The following is a 22,564-nucleotide window of genomic DNA, read 5'->3' as shown; positions in this document are numbered from 1 at the left end:
AAAAGTCGCCATGGTTCTTGTTGTATTCAATCCCGATGCAATTTCTGTATTTCATCAACACTCTGAAAGTCCAAATGTTACAGAATGCCGCCAGATGTGATTCGGATACTACTACTGGTCTTCCAGGAATCGATCAAAACGTAGACAGTTTGAGACATTAGTCCCATTTAGAAAAGTCGGCATGGTGCCTGTTTTATTCTATAACGATGCAATTTCTGTGTTTCATCAACACTCTGAATGTCCACAGTTTACACAATGACTCCAGATGTGCTTAGGATACTAGTACAGGTCTTCCAGGAATCGATCAAAGCGTAGTAGGTTCGAATCATTACTCCTATATAGAGAAATCGTCATGGTGTGTTTTGTTTTCAAACATGATGCAATTTCTTTCTTTCATCCATACTCTGAATGTCCACAGGTTACAGAATGCCTCCAGATGTGCTTCGGATACTACTTCTGGTCTTTCAGGAATCGATGTAAGCGTAGACAGTTTGAGACATTAGTCCCATGGAGAAAAGTCGGCATGGTGCCTGTTGTATTCTATCCCGATGCAATTTCTGTGTTTCATAAACACTCTGAATGTCCACAGATTACAGAATGCCTCCAAATGAGCTTCGGAACCACTACTGGTTTTCAAAGAAACGATTTAAGCGTAGGGAATTTGGGACATTACTCTTATGGAGAAAAGTCGGCATGGTGCTTGATGTAATCAATCCCGATGCAATTTCTGTGTTTCATCAACACTCTGAAGGTCCACAGATTACAGAATGTTTCCAGATGTGCTTCGGGTACTACTACTGGTCTTCCAGGAATCGATCAAATCGTAGACAGTTTTATACATTAGTCCCATAGAGAAAAGTCCGCATGGTGCCTGTTGTATTCAATCCCTATGCAATATCTGTGTTTCATCAACACTCTGAAGGTCCACAGATTACACTATACCTCCACACGTGCTTGGGAAACTCCAACTGGCCTTTCTGGGAACGATCAAATCGTAGATACTTCGAGACATTACTCCCATGGAGCAAAGGCGACATGGTGCCTGTTGTATTCAATCTCGATTCAATTTCTGTGTTTCATCAACACTCTGAAGGTCAACAGATTACAGAATGCCTCCAGATGTGCTTCGGATACTACCAATGTCCTCCCAGGAATCGATCAAAGCTTAGACAACTTGAGACCTTACTCTTATGGAGAAAAGTCGGCATTGTGGCTTATGTATTCAATCCGGATGCAATTTCTGTGTTTCATCAACACTCTGAAGGTCAACAGATTACAGAATGCCTCCAGATGTGGTTCGGATACTACTACTGGTTTTTCAGGAATCGATTTAAGAGTCGACAGTTTGAGACATTCCTCTTATGGAGAAAAGTCTTCATGGTCCTTGATGTATTCAATCCCGATGCAATATCTGTGTTTCATCAACACTGTGAATGTCCACAGGTTACAGAATGCCTCCAGAAGTGCCTCGTATACTACTACTGGTCTCCCAGGAATCGAACAAAGCATAGACAGTTTGAGAAATTACTCCCATGCGGTAATGTTGGCATGGTACCTGTTGTATTCTATCCCAATGCAATATCTGTGTTTCATCAACACTCTGAAGGGCCACAGATTACAGAATGCCTCCAGATGTGTTTCGGATACTATCAATGTCTTCCCAGAAGTCGATCAAAGCGTACACAATTTGATACCTTAATCTTATGGAGAAAAGTCGGCATTGGGCCTGATGTATTCAATCCCGATTCAATTTCTGTGTTTCATCAACACTCTGAAGGTCAACAGATTACAGAATGCCTCCGGATGTGCTTCGGATACTACTACTGATCTTCCAGGAATCGATCAAAGCGTAGACAGTTCGAATCATTACTCCCATGTAGAAAAATAGGCATGGTGTGTGTTGTATTCAATCCCGATGCAATTTCTTTGTTTCATACATACTTTGAATGTCCACAGATTACAGAATGCCTCTAGATGTGGTTCGGATACTACTACTGGTTTTTCAGGAATCGATTTAAGAGTCGACAGTTTGAGACATTCCTCTTATGGAGAAAAGTCTTCATGGTCCTTGATGTATTCAATCCCGATGCAATATCTGTGTTTCATCAACACTGTGAATGTCCACAGATTACAGAATGCCTCCAGAAGTGCCTCGTATACTACTACTGGTCTCCCAGGAATCGAACAAAGCATAGACAGTTTGAGAAATTACTCCCATGCGGTAATGTTGGCATGGTGCCTGTTGTATTCAATCCCGATGCAATTTCTGTGTTTCATCAACACTCTGAAGGTCTACAGATTACAGAATGCCTCCAGATGTGCTTCGGATACTACTACTGGTCTCCCAGGAATCGATCAAATCGTAGACAGTTTTAGACATTACTCCCATGGAGAAAAGTCGGCATGGTGCGTGTTCTATTTAATCTCGATGCAAATTCTGTGTTTCATCAACACTGAAGGTCCACAGATTACAGAATACCTCCAGGTGTCCTTCCGAAACGACTACTGGTATCTCAGGAATCGATCAAGGCGTAGACAGTTAGAGACACTACTCCCATGGAGAAAGGTCAGCATGGTGCCTGTTGTATTCAATCCCAATGCAATTTCTGTGTTTCATCAACACTCTGATAGTCCTAAGATTACAGAATGCCTCCAGATGTGCTTCGGATACTACTATTGGTCTTCCAGGAATCGAAAAAAACGTAGACAATTTGTGACATTACTCTTATTGAGAAAAGTCGCCATGGTGATTGATGTATTCAATCCCGATGCAATTCCTGTTTTTCATAAACACTCGGAAGGTCCTAAGATTACAGAATGCCTCCAGATGTGCTTAGGATACTAGTCCAGGTCTTCCAGGAATCGACCAATGCGTAGACAATTTCAGACACTACTCCCATATAGAAAAGTCGGCATGGTTCCTGTAGTATTCAGTCCCGATGCAATTTCTGTATTTCATCAACAATCTGAAGGTCCACAGGTTACAGAATGCCTCCAGATGTGTTTCGGATACTACTACTTGTCTTCAAGGAATCTATCAAAGCGTACACAGTTTTGGACATTACTCAAATGGAGAAAAGTCGGCATGGTGACTGTTGTATTCAATCCTGATGCAATTTCGGTGTTTCATCAACACTCTAAAGGTCCACAGATTACAGAACGCCTCCATATGTGCTTCGGATACTACTACTGGTCTTCCAGGAATCGATCAAAGCGCAGACAGTTTGAGACATTACTCAATTGGAGATAAGTGGGCATGGTACCTGTTGTATCCAATCCCGAAGCAATCTCTGTGTTTCATCAACACCCTGAAAGTCCACAGATTTCAGAATGTATCAAGATGAGCTACGGATACTACTATTGGTCTTCCAGGAATCGATCAAATCGTACACAGTTTGAGTCATTACTCCCATGGAGAAAAGTCGGCAGGGTGCCTGTTGTATTCAATCCCGATGCATTTTCACTGTTTCATCAACACTCTCAAGATCCACAGATTACAGAATGCCTCTAGATGTGCTTCGGATACTACTACTTGTCTTCCAGGAATCGATCAAAGCGTAGACTGTTTGAGACATTACTCTCATGGCGATAAGTCGGCATGGTGCCTGTTGCATTCAATCCCGATGCAATTTCAGTGTTTCATCAACACTCTCAAGATCCACAGATTACAGAATGCCTCCAGATGTGCTTAGGATACTAGTACAGGTCTTCCAGGAATCGATCAAAGCGTAGACAGTTTGAGACATTACTCCCTTGGCGAAAAGTCGGCATGGTGTTTTTTGTACTCAAGTCCGACGACGTTTCTGTGTTTCATCAAAAATCTGAAGGTCCACAGACTACAGAATGCCTCCAGATGTGTTTCGGATACTACTACTTGTCTTCCAGGAATCTATCAAATTCGTAGACAATTTGAGACATTACTCAAATGGAGATATATCGGCATGGTGCCTGTTTTATTCAATCCCGATGCAATTTCTGTGTTTCATCAACACTCTGAAGGTCTACAGATATCAGAATGTATCCAGATGTGCTTCGGTTACTACTACTGGTCTTTCAGGAATCGATCAAAGCATAGACAGTATGAGACATTACTCCCATGGCGAAAAGTCGGCATGGTGCCTGTTGTATTCAATCCCGATGCATTTTCAGTGTTTCATCAACACTCTCAAGATCCACAGATTACAGAATGCCTCCAGATGTGCTTCGGATACTACTACTGGTCTCCCAGGAGTCGATGAAAACGTAGACAGCTTGGGACATTACTCCCATGAAGAAAAGTCGGCATGGTGCTTGTTGTATTCAATCCCGATGCTCTCTCTGTATTTCATCAACACTCTGAATGTCCACAGATTGCAGAATGATCCAGATGTGCATCAGATACTACTACTGGTCTCCCAGGAATCGATCAGAACGTAGTCAGTTTGGGACATTACTCAAACGGAGAAAAGTCGGCATGGTGCGTGTTCTATTTAATCTCGATGCAAATTCTGTGTTTCATCAACACTCTGAGGGCCCATAGATTACAGAATGCCTCCGGATGTGCTTCGGATATTACTACTTTTCTCCCAGGAATCGATCAAAACGTTGACAGTTTGGGACATTACTCCCATGGAGAAAAGTCTGCATTGTGCCAGTTGTATTCAATCGCGATGCAATATCTTTGTTTCATCAACACTCTGAAGGTCCACAGATTACAGAATGCCTCCAGATGTGCTTCGGATACTACTACTGGTCTTCCAGGAATCAGTCAAAGCGTAGACAGTTTGAAACATTACTCCCATGGCGAAAAGTCGGCATGGTGCCTGTTGTATTATATCCCAATGAATCTTCTGTCTCTCATCAACACTCGGAAGGTCCACACATTACAGAATGCCTCCAGATGTGCTTCTGATACCACAACTGGTCTCCTAGGAATCGATCAAGCCGTAGACAGTTTCGGACATTGCTCCCATGGAGAAAAGTCCTCATGGAGCTTGTTGTATTCAATCCCTATTCAGTTTCTCTGTTCCGTCAACAATCTAAAGGTCCACAGATTACAGAATGTCTCCAGATGTGCTTCAGATACTACTACTGGTCTTCCAGGAATAGATCAAATCATAGACAGTTTGAGACATTACCCCCATGAAAAAAAGTTGGCATGGTGAATGTTGTATTCAATCCCGATGCAATATCTTAGTTTCATCAACACTCTGAAGGTCCACAGATTACAGAATGCCTCCAGATGTGCTTCGGATACAACTACTGGTCTTCCAGGAATCAATCAAAGCGTAGACAGTTTGAGACATTACTCCCATGGCGAAAAGTCGGCATGGGCCTGTTGTATTATATCCCAATGAAACTTCTGTCTCTCATCAACACTCGGAAGGTCCACAGATTACAGAATGCCTCCAGATGTGCTTCGATTATCACAACTGGTCTCCTAGGAATCGATCAAGCCGCAGACAGTATGTGACATTGCTCCCATGGAGAAAAGTCTTCATGGAGCTTGTTGTATTCAATCCCTATTCAGTTTCTCTGTTCCATCAACAATCTAAAGGTCCACAGATTACAGAATGTCTCCGGATGTGCTTCAGATACTACTACTGGTCTTCCAGGAATAGATCAAATCATAGACAGTTTGAGACATTACCCCCATGAAGAACAGTTGGCATGGCGAATGTCGTATTCAATCCCGATGCAATATCTTAGTTTCATCAACACTCTGAAGGTCCACAGATTACAGAATGCCTCCAGATGTGCTTCGGTTACTACTACTGGTCTTCCAGGAATCAATCAAAGCGTAGACAGTTTGAGACATTACTTCCATGGCGAAAAGTCGGCATAGGGGAGTGTTGTATTATATCCCAATGAACCTTCTGTCTCTCATCAACACTCGGAAGGTCCACTGATTGCAGAATGCCTCCAGATGTGCGTCCGAAACTACAACTGGTCTCCTAGGAATCGATCAAAGTGTAGACAGTTTGGGACATTGCTCCCATGGAGAAAAGTCTTCATGGTGCTTGTTGTATTCAATCCCTATTCAGTTTCTCTGTTCCATCAACAATCTAAAGGCCCACAGATTACAGAATGCCTCCAGATGTGCTTCGGATACTACTACTGGTTTCCCAGGAATCGATCAAAGCATAGACAGTTTGAGTCATTACTCCCAAGGAGACAAGTCGGCATGGTGCCTGTTGTATTTAATTCGGATGCAATTTCTGTGTTTCATCAACACCCTGAAGGTCAACAGATTACAGAATGCCTCCTGATGTGCTAAGGAAACTACTACTGGCCTTCCAGTTAACGATCAAATCGTATACAGTGTAAGACATTATTCCCATGGAGAAAAGTCCTCGTGGTGCCAGTTTTATTCAATCCCGATGCATTTCTGTGTTTCATCAACACTCTTAAGGTCAACAGATTATAGAATGCCTCCCGATGTGCTTCGGAAACTACTACTGGTCTTTCAGGGAACGATCAAAGGGTAGACCATTTGAGACAGTACTGCCATGGAGAAAAGTCCTCATGGTGCCTGTTTTATTCAATCCCGATGCAACTTCTGTGTTTCTTCAACACTCAGAACGCCCACGGTTTACAAAAAGACCCTGGTCTTCCAGGAATCGATCACAGCGTAGACAATTTGAGGCATTTCTCCCATGGAGAGAAGGCGGCATGTTGCCTGTTGTATTCAAACCCGATGCACAATCTGTGTTTCACCAACACTCTGATGGTCCACAGATTACAGAATGCCTCTAGATGCGCTGTGGAAACTACTACTGGTCTTCCAGGGAACAATCAATGCGTAGACAGCTTGAGACATTCTTCCCATTGTGAAAAGTCCGCATGGTGCCTCTTGTATTCAATCCCGATGCAATTTCTGTATTTCATTAACACTCGGAAGGTCCACAGATTACAAAATGACTCCAGATGCGCTTCTGAAACTACTACTAGTCTTCCAGGGAACTATCGAAACATAGACAGTTTGAGACATTACTCCCAAGGAGAAACGTCCGTATGATGACTGTTGTATTCTTTCCCAATGCAATTTCTGTGTTTCAACACACTCTCAAGGTCCACAGATTATAGAAATCCACCAGATGTGTTTCGGAAACTACTACTGGCCTACCAGGTAACGATCAAAAGGTAGACAGTTTGTGACATTACTACCTTAGAGAAAAAACCACAAGGTGCCTGTTTTATTAAATCCCGATGCAATTTCTGTTTTTCATCAACACTCTGAAGGTCAACAATTTACAGAATGGTTAGAGACATGCATCGGAAACTGCTACTGGTCTTCCAGGAATCGATAAAAGCGTAGACAGTTTGAGACATTACTCACATGGAGGAAAGTCCGCATGGTGCTTGTTATATTCAATTCCGATGCAATTGCTGTGTTTCATCAACACACTGAAAGTCCAGAGGATACAGAATGCATCCAGATGTGCTTCGGAAACTGCTACTGGTCTTCCAGGGAACGATAAAAGCGTAGACAATTTGAGACATTACTCCCATGGAGAAAAGTCCGCATGGAGGCTTGTGTATTCAATCCCGATACAATTACTGTGTTTCATCAAGACTCTGAAAGTCCACAGATTACAGAATGCCTCGAGATGTGCTTCGGAAACTAATACAGGTCTTCCAGGAAAAGATCGAAGCGTAGACATTTTGAGACATTACTCCCACGGACAAAAGTCAGCATGGTGCCTGTTGTTTTCAATCCCAATGCAATTTCTACTTTTCATTAACACTCTGAAGGACCACAGGTTAAAGAATGCCTCCAGATGTGCTTCGGAAGCTACTACTAGTCTTCTAGGAATAGATCAAAGCGTAGACAGTTTGAGAAATTACTCCCATATAGAAAAGTCCATGTGGTGCCTGCTGTATTCAATCCCGATGCAATTTCACTGTTTCATCAAGACTCTGAAGGTCCATAGATTACAGAATGCCTCCTGATGTGCTTAGGAAACTACTACTGGTCTTCCAGGGAACGATCAAATCGTATACAGTGTAAGACATTACTCCCATGGTGAAAAGTCCGCGTGGTGCCAGTTTTATTCAATCCCGATGCATTTCTGTGTTTCATCAACACTCTGAAGGTTAACAGATTACAGAATGCCTCCCGAAGTGCTTCGGAAACTACTACTGGTCTTCTACAAATCGATCAAAGCATAGGCAATTTGAGTCATTTCTCCCAAAGAGAAAAGTCCGCATTGTGCCTGTTGTATTCAATGCCGATGCTATTTCTGTGTTTCATCAACAGTCTGATGGTCCACAGATTACAGAATACCGCCAGAGTGCTTCGGAAACTAATACTTGTCTTCCAGGTATAGTTCGAAGCGTAGACAGTTCGAGACATTACTTCCCATGGTGAAACGCCCGCATGTTGAATCTTGTATTCATCCCCGTTGCAATTTCTGTGTTTCATCAACACTCTGAAGGTCCACAGATTAGAGAATGCCTGCAGATGTGCTTCGGAAACTACTACTGGTCTTCCAGGAATCGATCAAAGGTAGACAGTTTGAGACATTACTCCCATGGAGAAAAGTACTCATGGTGCTAGATGTATACAATCCCGATGCAATTTCTGCGTTTAACCAACACTCTGAAGGTCCACAGATTACAGAATGCCTCTAGATGTGCTTCGGACATTACTACTGGTCTTCGGGGAACCGATCAAATAGTAGAAAGTTTCAGATATTACTCCCATGTAGAAAAGGCCGCATGGTGCCTGTTGCACTCAATCCCGATGCAATATCTGTGTTTCATCATTACTCCGATGGTCCACGGATTACGGAATGCTTCCAGATGTGCTTCGGAAATAACTACTGGTCTTCCAGGGAGCGATCTACGCTTAGACAGTGTGAGACATTACTGCCATGGAGAAAAGTCCGCAAGGTGCCCGTTGTATTCAATCCCGCTGCAATTTCTGTTTTTCATCAACACTCTGATTTTCCACAGATTACAGAATGCCTCCAGATGTGCTTCGGACACTACTACTGGTCATCCCGTTAACGATAATGCGTAGACATTTTGAGACATTTCTCTCATGGAGAAAAGTTAGCTTGGTGCTTGTTGTATTCAATCCCAATTCAATTTCTGTGTTTCACAACACTCTGAAGGTCCACAGATTAAAGAATGCCTGCAGATGTGCTTCGGAAACTACTACTGGTCTTCCAGGAATCGATCAAAGGTAGACAGTTTGAGACATTACTCCCATGGAGAAAAGTCTGCATGGTGCCTGTTGTATTCGAACCCGATGCCATTTCTGTGTTTCATCAACACTCTGAAAGTCCACAGATTACGGAATAGCTCCATATGTGCTTCAGAAACTACTATTGTTCTTCCAGGGAACGATCAAATCGTAGACAGATTGAGACAATACTCGCATGGAGAAAAGTCCACATGGTTCCTGTTTTGTTCAAGTACGTTGCAATATCTGTGTTTCATTAACACTCTGAAGGTCCACAAATTACAGAATGCCTCCTGACGTGCTTCGGAAACTACTACTGGTCTTGTAGGGAACGATCAAAGCGTAGAAAGATTTAGACATTACTCCCATGGAGAAAAGTCCACATGGTTCCTGTTGTATTCAATTACGTTGCATTTTCAGTGTTTCATCAACACTCTGAAGGTCCACAGATTACAGAATGGCTCCAGATGTATTTTGGAAACTACTACTGGTCTTCCAGGAAAGGATCAAAGCGTAGACAGTATAAGACATTACTCCCATGGAGAAAGTCCGCATGCTGCCTCTTTTATTCAATCCCGATTCAATTTTAGTGTTTCGTCAACACTCTGAAGGTCCACATATTGAAGAATGCCTCCAGATGTGCTTCGGAAATTACTTCTGGTCTTCCAGGGAACAATCAAAGCGTAGACAGTTTGAGACATTACGCCCATGGAGAAAAGTCCGCATGGTGTCTGTTGTATTCAATCCCGATGCAATTTCTGTGTTTCATCAACACTCCGAGGGCCCACAGATTACAGAATGCCTAGAGATGTGCTTCGGAAACTACTACTGGTCTTTCAGGAATAGATCAAAGCGTAGACTGTTTGAGAAATTACTCCCATGTAGAACAGTCCACCTGGTGCCTGCTGTATTCAATCCTCGCGATGCAATTTCAGTGTTTCATCAAGACTCTGAAGGTCAACAGATTACAGAATAACCCCCAAGTGCTTCGGAAACTACTATTGGTCTTCTACAAAACGATCAAAGCATAGACAATTTGAGACATTTCTCCCAAAGAGAAAAGTCCGCATTGTGTTTGTTGTATTCAATCCCGATGCAATATCTGTGTTTCATTAACACTCTGAAGGTCCACAGATTACAGAATGCCTCCAGATGTGCTTCGGAAACTACTGTTTCAGTGAATTATGAAAGCGTAGACAGTCTGAGACATTACTCCCATGGAGGAAAGTCCTTATGGTGCCTGGTTTATTCAATCCCGATGCAATCTCTGTGTTTCATCAAGACTCTGATTTTCCACAGATTACAGAATGTCGCCAGATGTGCTTCGGACACTACTACTGGTCATCCAGTTAACGATAATGGGTAGAAAGTTTGAGAAATTTCTCTCATGGAGAAAAGTTCGCTTGGTGCTTGTTGTATTCAATCCCGATGCAATTTCTGTACTTCATCAACACTCAGAAGGTCCACAGATTAAAGAATGCCTCCAGATGTGCTTCGGAAAATACTACTGGTCTTCCAGGAATCGATCAAAGCTAGACAGTTTGAGACATTACTCCCCTGGAGGAAAGTCCGCATGGTGCTTGTTTTATTCAATCCCGATGCAATTTCTGTGTTTCATCAACACTCTGAAGGTCCACAGGTTACAGAATGCATCCAAATGTGCTTCGGTAACTGCTACTGGTCTTCCAGGGAACGATCAAAACGTAGCCAGTTTGAGACATTACTCCCACGGAGAAAAGTAGGCATGGAGGCTTGTGTATTTAATCCCGATGCAATTGCTGTGTTTCATCAACACTCTGATTTTCCACAGATTACAGAATGCCTCCAGATGTGCTTCGGAAACTACTACTGGTCTTTCAGGATTAGATCAAAGCGTAGACAGTTTGAGACATTACTCCCTTGCAGAAAGGTGCGCATGGTGCCTGTTGTTTTCAATCCCAATGCAATTTCTGCGTTTCATTAACACTCTGAAGGTCTACAGATTAACGAAAGCCTCCAGATGTGCTTCGGAATCTACTACTGGTCTTCCAGGAATAGATCAAAGCGTAGACAGCTTGAGAAATGACTCCCATGGAGAAAAGTCCACATGATGCCTGCTGTATTGACTTCCGATGCAATTTCATTGTTTCATCAAGACTCTGAAGGTCCGCAGATTACAGAATGCCTCATGATGTGCTTAGGAGACTACTACTGGCTTCCAGGAACGATCAAATCGTATACAGTGTAAGACGTAACTGCCATGGAGAAAAGTCCGCGTCGTGCCAGTTTTCTTCAATCTCGATGCATTTCTGTGTTTCATCAACACTCTGAAGGTGAACAGAATACACAAAGCCTCCAGATGTGCTTCGGGAACTACAACTAGTCTTCCAGAAATCGATCAAAACGTAAACAGTTTTAGACACTACTCCCAAGGAGAAAAGTTCGCATGGTGAATGTTGTATTTAATCCCGATGCAATTTCTGTTTTTCATCAACACTCTGAAGGTCCACAGATTACAGAATGCCTCCAGATGTGCTTCAGAAACTACTACTGTTCTTCCAGGAATCGGTAAAAGCATGGACAGTTTGAGACATTACTCCCATGGAAAAAAGTCCTCATGGTAGCTGTTTTATTCATTCCCGATGCAATTTCTGTGTTTCATCAACACTCTGAAGGTCCACAGATTACAGAATGAAACCAGAAGTGCTTCGGACACTACTACTGGTCTTTCAGTTAACGATAATGCGTAGACAGTTTGATACATTACTCCCATGTAGAAAAGTCCGCATGGTGCCTGTTCTATTCTCTCCCGATACAATTTCTGTGTTTCATTTACACTCTGAAGGTCCACAGAATAAGGAATGAATCCAGACATGCTTTGAAAGCTACTACTGGTCCTCCAGGGAACGATCAAAGCGTAGACAGTTTAAGACATTACTCAAATGGAGAGAAGTCCGCATGGTGACTGTTGTATTCAATCCCGATGCAATTTCTGTGTTTCATCAACACTCAGATTTTCCACAGATTACAGAATGCCTCCAGATGTTCTTCGGACACTACTACTGGTCTTTCAGTTAACGATAATGCGTAGACAGTTTGAGACATTACTCCCATGTAGAAAAGTCCGCATGGTGCCTGTTCTATTCTCTCCCGATACAATTTCTGTGTTTCATTTACACTCTGAAGGTCCACAGAATAAGGAATGAATCCAGATATGCTTTGAAAGCTACTACTGGTCTTCCAGGGAACGATCAAAGCGTAGACAGTTTGAGACATTACTCCCATGGAGAGAAGTCCGCATGGTGCCTGTTGTATTAAATCCCGAAGATATTTCTGTGTTTCATCAACACTCTTAAGGTCAACAGGTTACATAATGGCTCCAGATGTGCTTCGGAAACTACTACAGGTCTTCCAGGGAGCGATCAAGGCGTAGACAGTTTGAGACATTACTCCCATGGAGAAAAGTCTGCAGGGTGCCTGTTGTATTCAATCCCGATGCAATTTCTATGTTTCATCAACACTCAGAAGGCCCACACATTACAGAATGCCTCCAGATGTGCTTTGGGATCTACTACTGGTCTTCCAGGAATCGATCAAAGTGTAGCCATTTTGAGACATTACTCCCATGGAGAAAAGGCCGCATGGTGCCTGTTGAATTCAGACCCGATGCAAAATCTGTGTTTCACCAACACTTAGATGATCGACAAGTTACAGAATGCCTCTAGATGCGCTGTAGAACGGTTTGAGACATCCTTCCTATTGTGAAAAGTTCGCATGGAGCCTGTTGTATTCAATCCCGATGCAATTTCCGTATTTCATTAACACTCTGAAGGTCCACAGATTACAAAATGCCTCCAAATGTGCTTCGGAAACTACTGCTAGTCTTCCAGAAATCGACCAAAGCGTAGAAAGTTTGAGACAGTTCTCCAAACGAGATAAGTCCGCACGGTGAATGTTGTGTTCAACACCGATGCAATTTCTGTGTTTCATCAACACTCTGAGGGTCCACAGATTACAGAATTCCTCGAGATGTGCTTCGGAAATTACTACTGGTCTTCCAGGAATCGATAAAATCGTAGACAGTTTGAGACGTTTCTCCCATGGAGAAAAGTTCGCTTGGTGCTTTTTGTATTCAATCCTGATGCAATTACTGTGTTTCATCAACACTCTGAAGGTCCACAGATTACAGAATTCCTCGAGATGTGCTTCGGAAATTACTACTGGTCTTCCATAAATCGATCAAAGCGTAGACAGTTTGAGACATTACTCCCAAGAAGAAATGTCCGCATGGTGACAGTTGTATTCAATCTCAATGCACTTTCTATGTTTCACAAAACTCTGAAGGTCCACAGATTAAAGAATGCCTCCAGATGTGCTTCGGAAACTACTACTGGTCTTCCAGGAATCGATCAAATTTAGACTGTTTCAGACACTACTCCCAAGGAGAAAAGTCCGCATGGTGAATGTTGTATTTAATCCCGATGCAATTTCTGTTTTTCATCAACACTCTGAAGGTCCACAGATTACAGAATGCCTCCAGATGTGCTTCAGAAACTACTACTGTTCTTCCAGGAATCGGTAAAAGCATGGACAGTTTGAGACATTACTCCCATGGAAAAAAGTCCTCATGGTAGCTGTTTTATTCATTCCCGATGCAATTTCTGTGTTTCATCAACACTCTGAAGGTCCACAGATTACAGAATGCCACCAGATGTGCTTCGGAAACTACTACTGGTCTTCCAGCAATCGATCAAAGCGTAGACATTTTGACACATTACTCCCATGGAGAAAAGTCCGCATGGTGACTGTTGTATTCAATCCCGATGCAATTTCTTTTTTTCCTCAACACTCTGAAGGTCCACTGATAACAGAATGCCTCCAGATGTGCTTCGGAAACTACTACTAGTCTTCCATAAATCGATGAAAGCGTAGACAGTTTGAGACAATACTCCCAAGGAGAGAAGTGCGCACGGTGAATGCACTTTACATCAAAAGAACCCTGTTTTTGATTAATAAGAACAGAAATAACATCACCGCCCGACTATTCACAATTGTCCAGCCAGGTTCCCTGCAACCCCCGGTGAATGTGGGCAAACTAAACAACACACTAACGCATATCAAGAAAGCTTATATTGAGGTCAGCTACTTAGAGGCACGCACACTGTACAAGTGAAATATAACTACTAAGGAGATTCTAAATACCTGGCACAAATCGGATACACAAAATACCATAGAAATCAAATATCCGAACGTCATATGGCGTACTGCATGGAAAAATCTTAGCCTCAAAATCCATTCAACAGGCGTGGATTCCACTTGGTACATGATAGTCAGCGACACTGTACTAACCAATGCAAAACTTTATCGGATAGGACTGTGTGCTATAAATCACTGCACTAAGTGTGGATTCGTGGACACACTTCAACACAGATTCACGTGCAGAGGACAATTTCACAATTGGATATGGATCAGACGGAAGATTGCACTCCTCACCAAAAGTGATGGCCTCAATTATACACCACAAATGCTGTTACAGCCTGAAGTGATATTTTTTTCCAAAAAGCAAAAATAACGCTGTCATGTGGCTCATGGGTCACTACACACATTAGGTAATTGGAAGGAATGGGTCTGACAAGTCAGTTGATTTCATCTTCTATATGGAATCCGCTTATTGGGAATCAAAAAAATACAGTGACCATAAAAAACACTACGGCAACATGTTGAATATAGTCTTCGAGAGGACAGGCATAGGATAACAACGAACAGCACGATATAAACTATAGCCGGCCGTGGTGGTCTCGCGGTTCTAGGCGCGCAGTCCGGAGCCGTGCGATTGCTACGGTCGCAGGTTCGAATCCTGCCTCGGGCATGGATGTGTGTGATGTCCTTAGGTTAGTTAGGTTTAAGTAGTTCTAAGTTCTAGGGGACTAATGACCGCAGCAGTTGAGTCCCATAGTGCTCAGAGCCATTTGAACCATTTTGATATAAACTATAAGGAAGTAACAAGCAAACAGTGGACTGTGTGACCTATTTTATTAATCTCTGAGGACTGAGTACGGCTTCTACAAGGTATTAAGTACGAAAAAAAAACACAACAGAAAAAGGTAAAAAAAATTACAACTTTCAAGAACCAAACAGGGCATATAAACAAAAACAAATAACAAAAACATGCAATAACGTAAGGCCAAAACCACAATGTCCAAAGTAAAAACTTTGTTCCATGATATAAATAATATCAGAGGAGACAGACAAAAAGTCTGTGTAGTCTAATGTCATGATGGGGGAGGGATTCTGCGTCGTGACGCACTTGCAATGCCGCGAAGAGGCCCCACTGCTTTTGCTGCGCGCCCGGGATCCTGCCTTCATTGCGATCAACTTATTGAAAAGAGAGGTAAAGAAAAATGGGGTTAAGGCGTTGGATAGAAAAAAAGTGGTAGAGCATTGGTCAATCTGTTAATAAAAGGAAAAAAAATTGGTTAGAACGTAAAAAAAAGGGGGTATGAATCCTAAAAAAATATGGATAAGGCATCGGTCTCCTAAACCTGTCAAAAAAATTAAAAAAAAAGTGGCAGAGCACTGGTCTAGTAAACCAGGGGTCTTGAGTTCGATCCTCACAGGAGGCAGACGAATTTTGGAAATCAGTTGGCGTCGTGGCCGTATAGCAAACAGTATCTGGGATGACGAACAATTAGCGATAGGCGTTTTATTAAGACTCTCAAATGTGATTAAGGCGAATGGCGCAGATAAAGCATTTACCAAAGCGGTACAACATAAGGTGGCCGGTCCGAGTTGAGCTGCGGAAGAGGACGGACGTTGTTCTTACGGCGCTCGCCCGCCTTTGTCTGACTCAGCCTGGAAATTCCGACTGCTGGTTTTGTCGTACGAGCCACCATCCCTGCTTGGAGGTCGTGTACTTGGTCTCCGACTTGCGCCCGCGCTCGGGCGTAAAGACGCAAATTTTCGTGTTGTCGCATCTTCAACGCTGCATACGATGCTTTTCGTGACACCAGACTAGCTGTGTCTAGGCTGTTAGCTAGGGTATTCGTGAGTCAGGGCCCCCTTCACGTGGGACCAGCCCGCGCTGACAGAGGCCAAGGCAGACTTTAAGACGCATCGCAGCCGACTGTCTGAGATTTCAGAAACGTCTTTTCTCCCACCCCCGCCAGCCGCGGCGCTCACTGGGGCACCCGCGGCCAGCACACATCATACAGAGCACACAGAACAACATACAGACGATGCACACAGACATGACTGCGTAATAGGCGATGAACGCAATAAAAAGAAACGTCCAATGGACTCCAACCAGTGTGAGGAGGTTTCTGACCCGAAAAGAAAGACTGACGACATCATATCGGACAGTGACTATGACTTGGACTCCGATCCTGGTTGCCTGGTGGTTGACGAGGACGCCATGGACTCACAACCAACAGACGAACACATTGAGGCACAAGTTCCAACAGCGAACAGATTCAGTGCGCTAAGAGACGATGACGCGGGGGACCGACCGACTCCCGAGAAGACAACAGAAAAACGACCGCGAGTACCCCCGATCGTTGTGTATGACACAAAGAATTACATGAACATCTTCTCGGTAATAAAACCAAAACTAGAGGGGTCCATGAAGAAACACTCCAGAGGGGGGCGGGTCACGTACCAGTTCTCCCTTCCTCAAGACTATCATAAACTCGTAACTCTTCTGAGAAACGAAAAAATCCAGTATTATACCCAAGAAGTAACCCCCAACAAACCACTGAAAGTCTTAGTTAAAAAGCTCCTAGCCACTATGGACCCAACACTGGTCCATGAAGCTCTGAGGGAGCTTAACTTCGCAGTGTTGAAGGGTAGCACAGATGGCTACGCTAGATGAAGGGGCAAAGGAAATAGGCTACAGCCAAATTTTCAAGTGCACCTCGAAAACACTGAGGAAGCCAAGAAAATCTACCAATTAAAGTCACTCCTACACTTACAGGTGAATGTAGAGTCATACAGAACGCCAAATGGCCTGACACAGTGCCACAACTGCCAGGGCTTCCATCATGGCGACAGGAACTGTAATCTTCGACCGAACTGCGTGAAATGTGGCAAAGACCACCAAACCAAAGACTGTACAAAGCCCCTCCAAACAACGCCGACCTGTGTGAACTGCAAAGGCCCACACACAGCTAATTTCTAAAAGTGCCCCACACACTTGGCAATCATCCAGGCTAAACAGAATAAGGCACAGGCAAAGGCAGCCCAAAGCAAGCCACCCCCACCTCCAGCTCCAGCTGTGGATGCCAAGAACTATCCTCAAATGAAGAAAGGAAACTCACGACATCCCCTCTCCAACCCCTGGGCTACGCAAAAGAACGCACAGCCAACTTCCTCTACAACAGCCACAGTACCACCTGAGGAACCACAAAATTCTACTGCTCCTACTGCCTCACCCGGATTAGGAGCTGATCTGATGGACTTCCTAGGCCTCCTGTCCCAATTCAACATTCCGAAACTCCTACACACAATACATGAAACTGCTGCTAAACTCCAACAAGCATCAGATCCAATCACAAAAATCAGTATCATCTTCTCCGCTGCGATACCATTCTTAGTCCATAATAAGGAGGTAAATATCATGAATTGGAATGCCAATGGCATTCTCGACCAAAGGAACGTCTTGCAGGAGTTCCTTGACTCGCACAGCGTAGACATTGCCCTAGTAACTGAGACACATCTGGAACCTAACACCACATTCAAAATTCGGAACTATACAGTCGTTAGAACGGGCAGACCAAACAGACCTGGAGGGGGCACGGCTGTGCTCATCAAAAACAGAATCGCTCATCGCCAAGTTCAACTGCCAAGACTACGCACAGCTGAGGCCACTGCCATAGAAGCGAAAGTAGAGGGTAGACTAATGCATATAGTGGCAGCCTACAACCCCCCAGGGACGCCAAACCTACAGACAAACGATCTAGACGTCAAATTCGGCCAAGCAGACAGAGTCATACTAGGTGGTGACCGCAATTCCAAACATGGCGACTGGCAGTGCAGAGCCACAAATACAAACGGCAGGGTACTACGCGCATACCTAAACGCAAAAAGGTATATTACAGTAATAGCACCAGATGTTCCGACCCATTATCCATACTATCCAAATCATAGGCCAGACATCCTCGATATCTACTTGTTAAAGAACATCAGACTCCAGGCATCGGTCAGTCATCAACGACCTGGACTCTGATCACAATCCTGTGAATTTTACCCTGGGAGGCGACCCCACAAGACAAGTAGATACGACAACGATACGGACATCACACACGAACTGGGAGAGGTACACCGGCTTGACAGAGCAAGCAACACCGCCTATAGCTCGCCTTCAGTCTAGAAGGGACATTAACAAAGCTATAGGAAAGATAACTGAAGTCCTAACAGAGTGTGGCAAGAAAGCCACAGTTACCATCACACACACAACCTCCAGAACAGATCTCCCACAGCAGATACAGGACCTCCTAGCTGAGAAGAGGTACTATAGGCACAGGTGGTAAAACTACAGAGACCCTGCCGACAGGGCACAGATGTACCGCCTGGCCAGGAGGGTCAAACAAGAACTTCGAACACACAGAAGTGACTGCTGCGAAGCTCTGTTATCCGAAATGGAGAGTACACCAGACAAGTTTTGGAGGGTAATCAAAACAAGGAAAACAGGCATCACCTCGCTCCAGCCACTTCACGGGAGGAACGGCATAGTCTATGAGCCGCAAGAAAGGGCAGAGGCTATGGCCGATTCCCTAGAACTACAGTTCAGAACGCCCACTACTAACGATCAGGAAAGTGACGTCCATGAAGAGCAGGTGATCGCTAGTGTTAACAGGTTCCTCAGGGCACTAGTAACAACTTCATTTACACCGGTAGGAGTGGAGGAAGTTAACATGATCATAAAAACGATAGCCAACAAGAAAGCAGGTGGACCAGACAAAGTCAGCCCACTGCACCTTAAATACCTCGCACCAAACGCTCTGGAATTCATCACGACGATACTGAATGCTTGCCTGGAGAGGAACTACTCCCCACTCCCATGGAAGAAAGCGAAAGTAATTACCATACCAAAGCCACAGAAGGACCAACTCTTTCCCCAAAATCACAGGCCAATATAACTCCTGTGCTTTTTGGGGAAAGTCCTGGAAGGAATTATACTGAAAGAACTAAATATATTCCTAAAAGAAGGTAATATAATCATTCCAGAGCAGTTTTGGTTCAGGCGAGAACACAGCACACTCCACAAGGCTATGAGATTATCGGAGTATACATTCAAGGCCAGGAATGTCAGGCATAGCACTGGCGCGGTCTTTGTCGACATAGAGAAAGCCTTCGACCGCGTCTGGCACTACGGCCTGATGTACAAACTTAATGCGTACAGTTGCCCAAAACACCTACTCCATATGCTAACTTCCTTCCTCCGAAACCGAACGTTATATGTACACGTACCAGGAGCTGACAGCTCGACCAAACAGATAGAGGCTGGAGTGGCGAAAGGCTCCGCAATGTGCCCAGTCCTCTACTCTGTATATACAAACGACATACCTCAGCAACGGGGAGGTCAACTCTCCCTCTTTGCTGATGACACAGCTGTATACAGAAGTGGACCAAACCTGCACTTCATTGCTTGCAAACTACAAGAGCACCTTGAGATCATCCAGTAGTGGGCCAACCTATGGAAGATTACTATAAATAGCACAAAAACCCAGGCTATAATGTTCACTCATCGTAGGATGAGTCCTAATTTAATTGTTAGATTTAATGAAATAGATTTAGATTGGCAGGACAAGATTAAGTACTTAGGATTAGTACTCGACAAACAGATGACCTTCAAGCATCACATCAACCAAATTTGCAACCAGGGATCCCAGCTCATTTATCAGTTGTATCCTCTCCTGAAAGGGGATGGCCTAACAGTTAGTGCAAAACTAAGGATGTACAAGACAATTGTATTACCAGCCATCTTATATGGATCGGAACTCTGGTCACTGGCTAGCAACAAAAACCTGAAGAGAGTCAAATCAGTCCATAACAGATTCCTCCGACTGGCGATAAATGCACCCGTTTCCTGTCAAACCGTAATCTATACAATCTCAGAAACTTCCCCCTCATCACCGACATCATTAAACAAAAATCAGAATCATTTTCCATCAAAGCGGCCGTCTCCGAATATCATCACATCCGGAACATTGGAATAAACCCAGAGCACCCCATCACCAAAATTCCAAAAATGACAATCAAAAATGACATTTCATGGTTAAGCAATCTACACCATTTCTACAGTTACACTACAAATGAAACACTCAAGATAACACCAAGCCATCAGTTTCGTTCATAACAAATATCAGACAGAAAGCAGGAGCTGAATTAAAGTCTCGGTCCTTTAGAACCACAGGGGTCACTGAATCCATCCGACACACACACACAGCATAAGGTGGGACGAGGCAGTCTGAATTATATTTTATAGATGTATTTCTCACATATCTCAGAGCATTTGGCGGTCGTCGTCGTCGTCGTCGTCGTCGCCGCCGCCGCCGCCGCCGCCGCCGCCGCCGCTTCTGCAGAAGTAGCAAATGGCCATCGTAGCAAATGCGGCGAGGGACGCCCTGCCTTCGATTCCTAATGCTCAAAGTGTGTGGTCTTGTTTCCCAGTCTATATTTGGTCGGTCTCGTAAGAGGTGGAATGTAACGAATGGATGGGAAACAGCAAGGGGCAGCGGCTGTGTAGAACGAAAACACAATTCCTCAGGGGTGTGAGCGTTTCGAGATGAGTCGTATATAAATTATACTTGGTCGTCAGTGACTGTGTGGCCTAATGGATAAATCGTCAGATTTCGGATCCGAAGATTGCAGGTTCGAATCCTGTCACGGTGGTGTTTGTCGTGAAAGAGAAACATACCGTCTTAGTGTAGCACTTGAGCAGTACGAAACCGTGTGAATGTTGCTGTTGACCATTTTTTGCTTGGAGATGCTCTTGAGCTTGAATCACGCACAACAAGACTGGTGTTAACTAGCGAAATGGTCGGCAGAGTGCCGTCGCCGTTAGTTTTGACCTGTACTTGCACATCTAAAACAACGTCGGAAAGTAACTCGTTCGGCTTATGAGTCACATCAAGTATGTGTGTTAATTTTGAAGAAACTAGGTCTGCAGGTTGTCATGCAATTCTTTTACCTCTCAGAAATGATTATGAAATAAAAGTGAACTACGTGACGAGTGTGACGTTAGGAAAACATTAGGCAACATGGAGAGTTTCTGTATGGGACCAATCAACCCAAACGAGTACTGTGTGACGTGCTAACCGGCACGTATTCACCGAGAGAGCGCGGCTAGCTCAGTCTGTAGAGCATGAGGCTCTTAATCTCACGGTCGTGGGTTCGAGCCCCACGATGGGCGGAACGGAATATCGTTCCGCTGCAGATGTAAATTACTGTTTTTCTGATTAACATGATGTAATGGAAATAGCAACTTTAAACTTTGCCTACGTCTCCGTCAGTCGCAAGGAAACTGTATCTGAATGTGAAGGTGATTTTGTAGACATGTGTGAAAGACATGTTCTGAAATGCAAGTGGTGTAGTTTGGAGAGCACATTGGTTACGTGTCAGATGTGCAGCCAAGCATTAATGGGTCGCCATAGCTGCAAATATTAGTCGGTAATATGAAGTGTTGTCAGCTGAAGTCTGGTGATCCAGACGACCGTAAGGACGAAGTACGCAAAACTACCGCTAGGGCACGCCTCTTTGGCTCAGTGGCAGAGCACTAGTCTTGTAAACCAGTGATCGTGAGTTCGATCCTCACAGGAGGCAGACGAATTTAGGAAATCAGTTGCGCGTCGTGGTCGTATACCAAACTGTATCTGGGATGACGAACAATTAGCGACAGGCGTTTTATTAAGAATTATTCTCTGATGTGATTAAGGCGAATTGCGCAGATAAAGCATTTGCCAAAGCGGTACAGCCCACATTCTTCGGCGGACCTCGGAAGAGTTCCGCCCTTCGATACCTTGCAGAGTACTGCTACGTATCGAAGTGCTAGGGCTTCGCAGAAGTCGCAGTCGCAGTCGCAGTCGCAGTCGCAGTCGCAGTTCCGGAACCGCCAGCAGCAGCAGCAGCAGCAGCAGCAGCAGTTTCCAGTGCCGCCAGTTTTGCAGTAGCAGTCGTCGCCGGACCCAGCCGCAGCTTCCGGACCCAGCCGCCGCCGCCGCAGCTTCCGGCCCCCGCCGCCGCCGCCGCCGCCGCCGCCGCCGCAGCTTCCGGCCCCCGCCGCCGCCGCCGCCGCCGCCGCCGCCAGGACCCATTGCTTCGTCTTCCTCTCCTGCTTTCGTTGTCGTCGCTATTCTCGTCTTCGTCTTTGCCTTCATCCTTTCGCTCCTCGACGTCTCTCATCTGTCATCTGTAATCTGT

At 44.4% G+C, this 22,564-nt stretch overlaps 2 non-coding genes across 2 annotated transcripts; both read left to right on the top strand.

The window, feature by feature from the left end:
* Positions 1 to 21,484: 21,484 nt before the first annotated feature.
* On the top strand, positions 21,485 to 21,557 carry Trnak-cuu (transfer RNA lysine (anticodon CUU)). Its single transcript has one exon. It is a non-coding gene; the product is annotated as a tRNA-Lys (tRNA).
* A 338-nt stretch (positions 21,558 to 21,895) lies between these two features.
* Trnat-ugu (transfer RNA threonine (anticodon UGU)) lies at positions 21,896 to 21,967 on the top strand. Its single transcript has one exon. It is a non-coding gene; the product is annotated as a tRNA-Thr (tRNA).
* The last annotated feature ends 597 nt before the right edge of the window (positions 21,968 to 22,564 follow it).

This window comes from Schistocerca gregaria, chromosome 4, assembly GCF_023897955.1.
Source record: "Schistocerca gregaria isolate iqSchGreg1 chromosome 4, iqSchGreg1.2, whole genome shotgun sequence".
Classification (NCBI taxonomy): Eukaryota; Metazoa; Arthropoda; class Insecta; order Orthoptera; family Acrididae; genus Schistocerca; species Schistocerca gregaria.
This window is presented reverse-complemented; position numbering and strand designations above follow the sequence as displayed.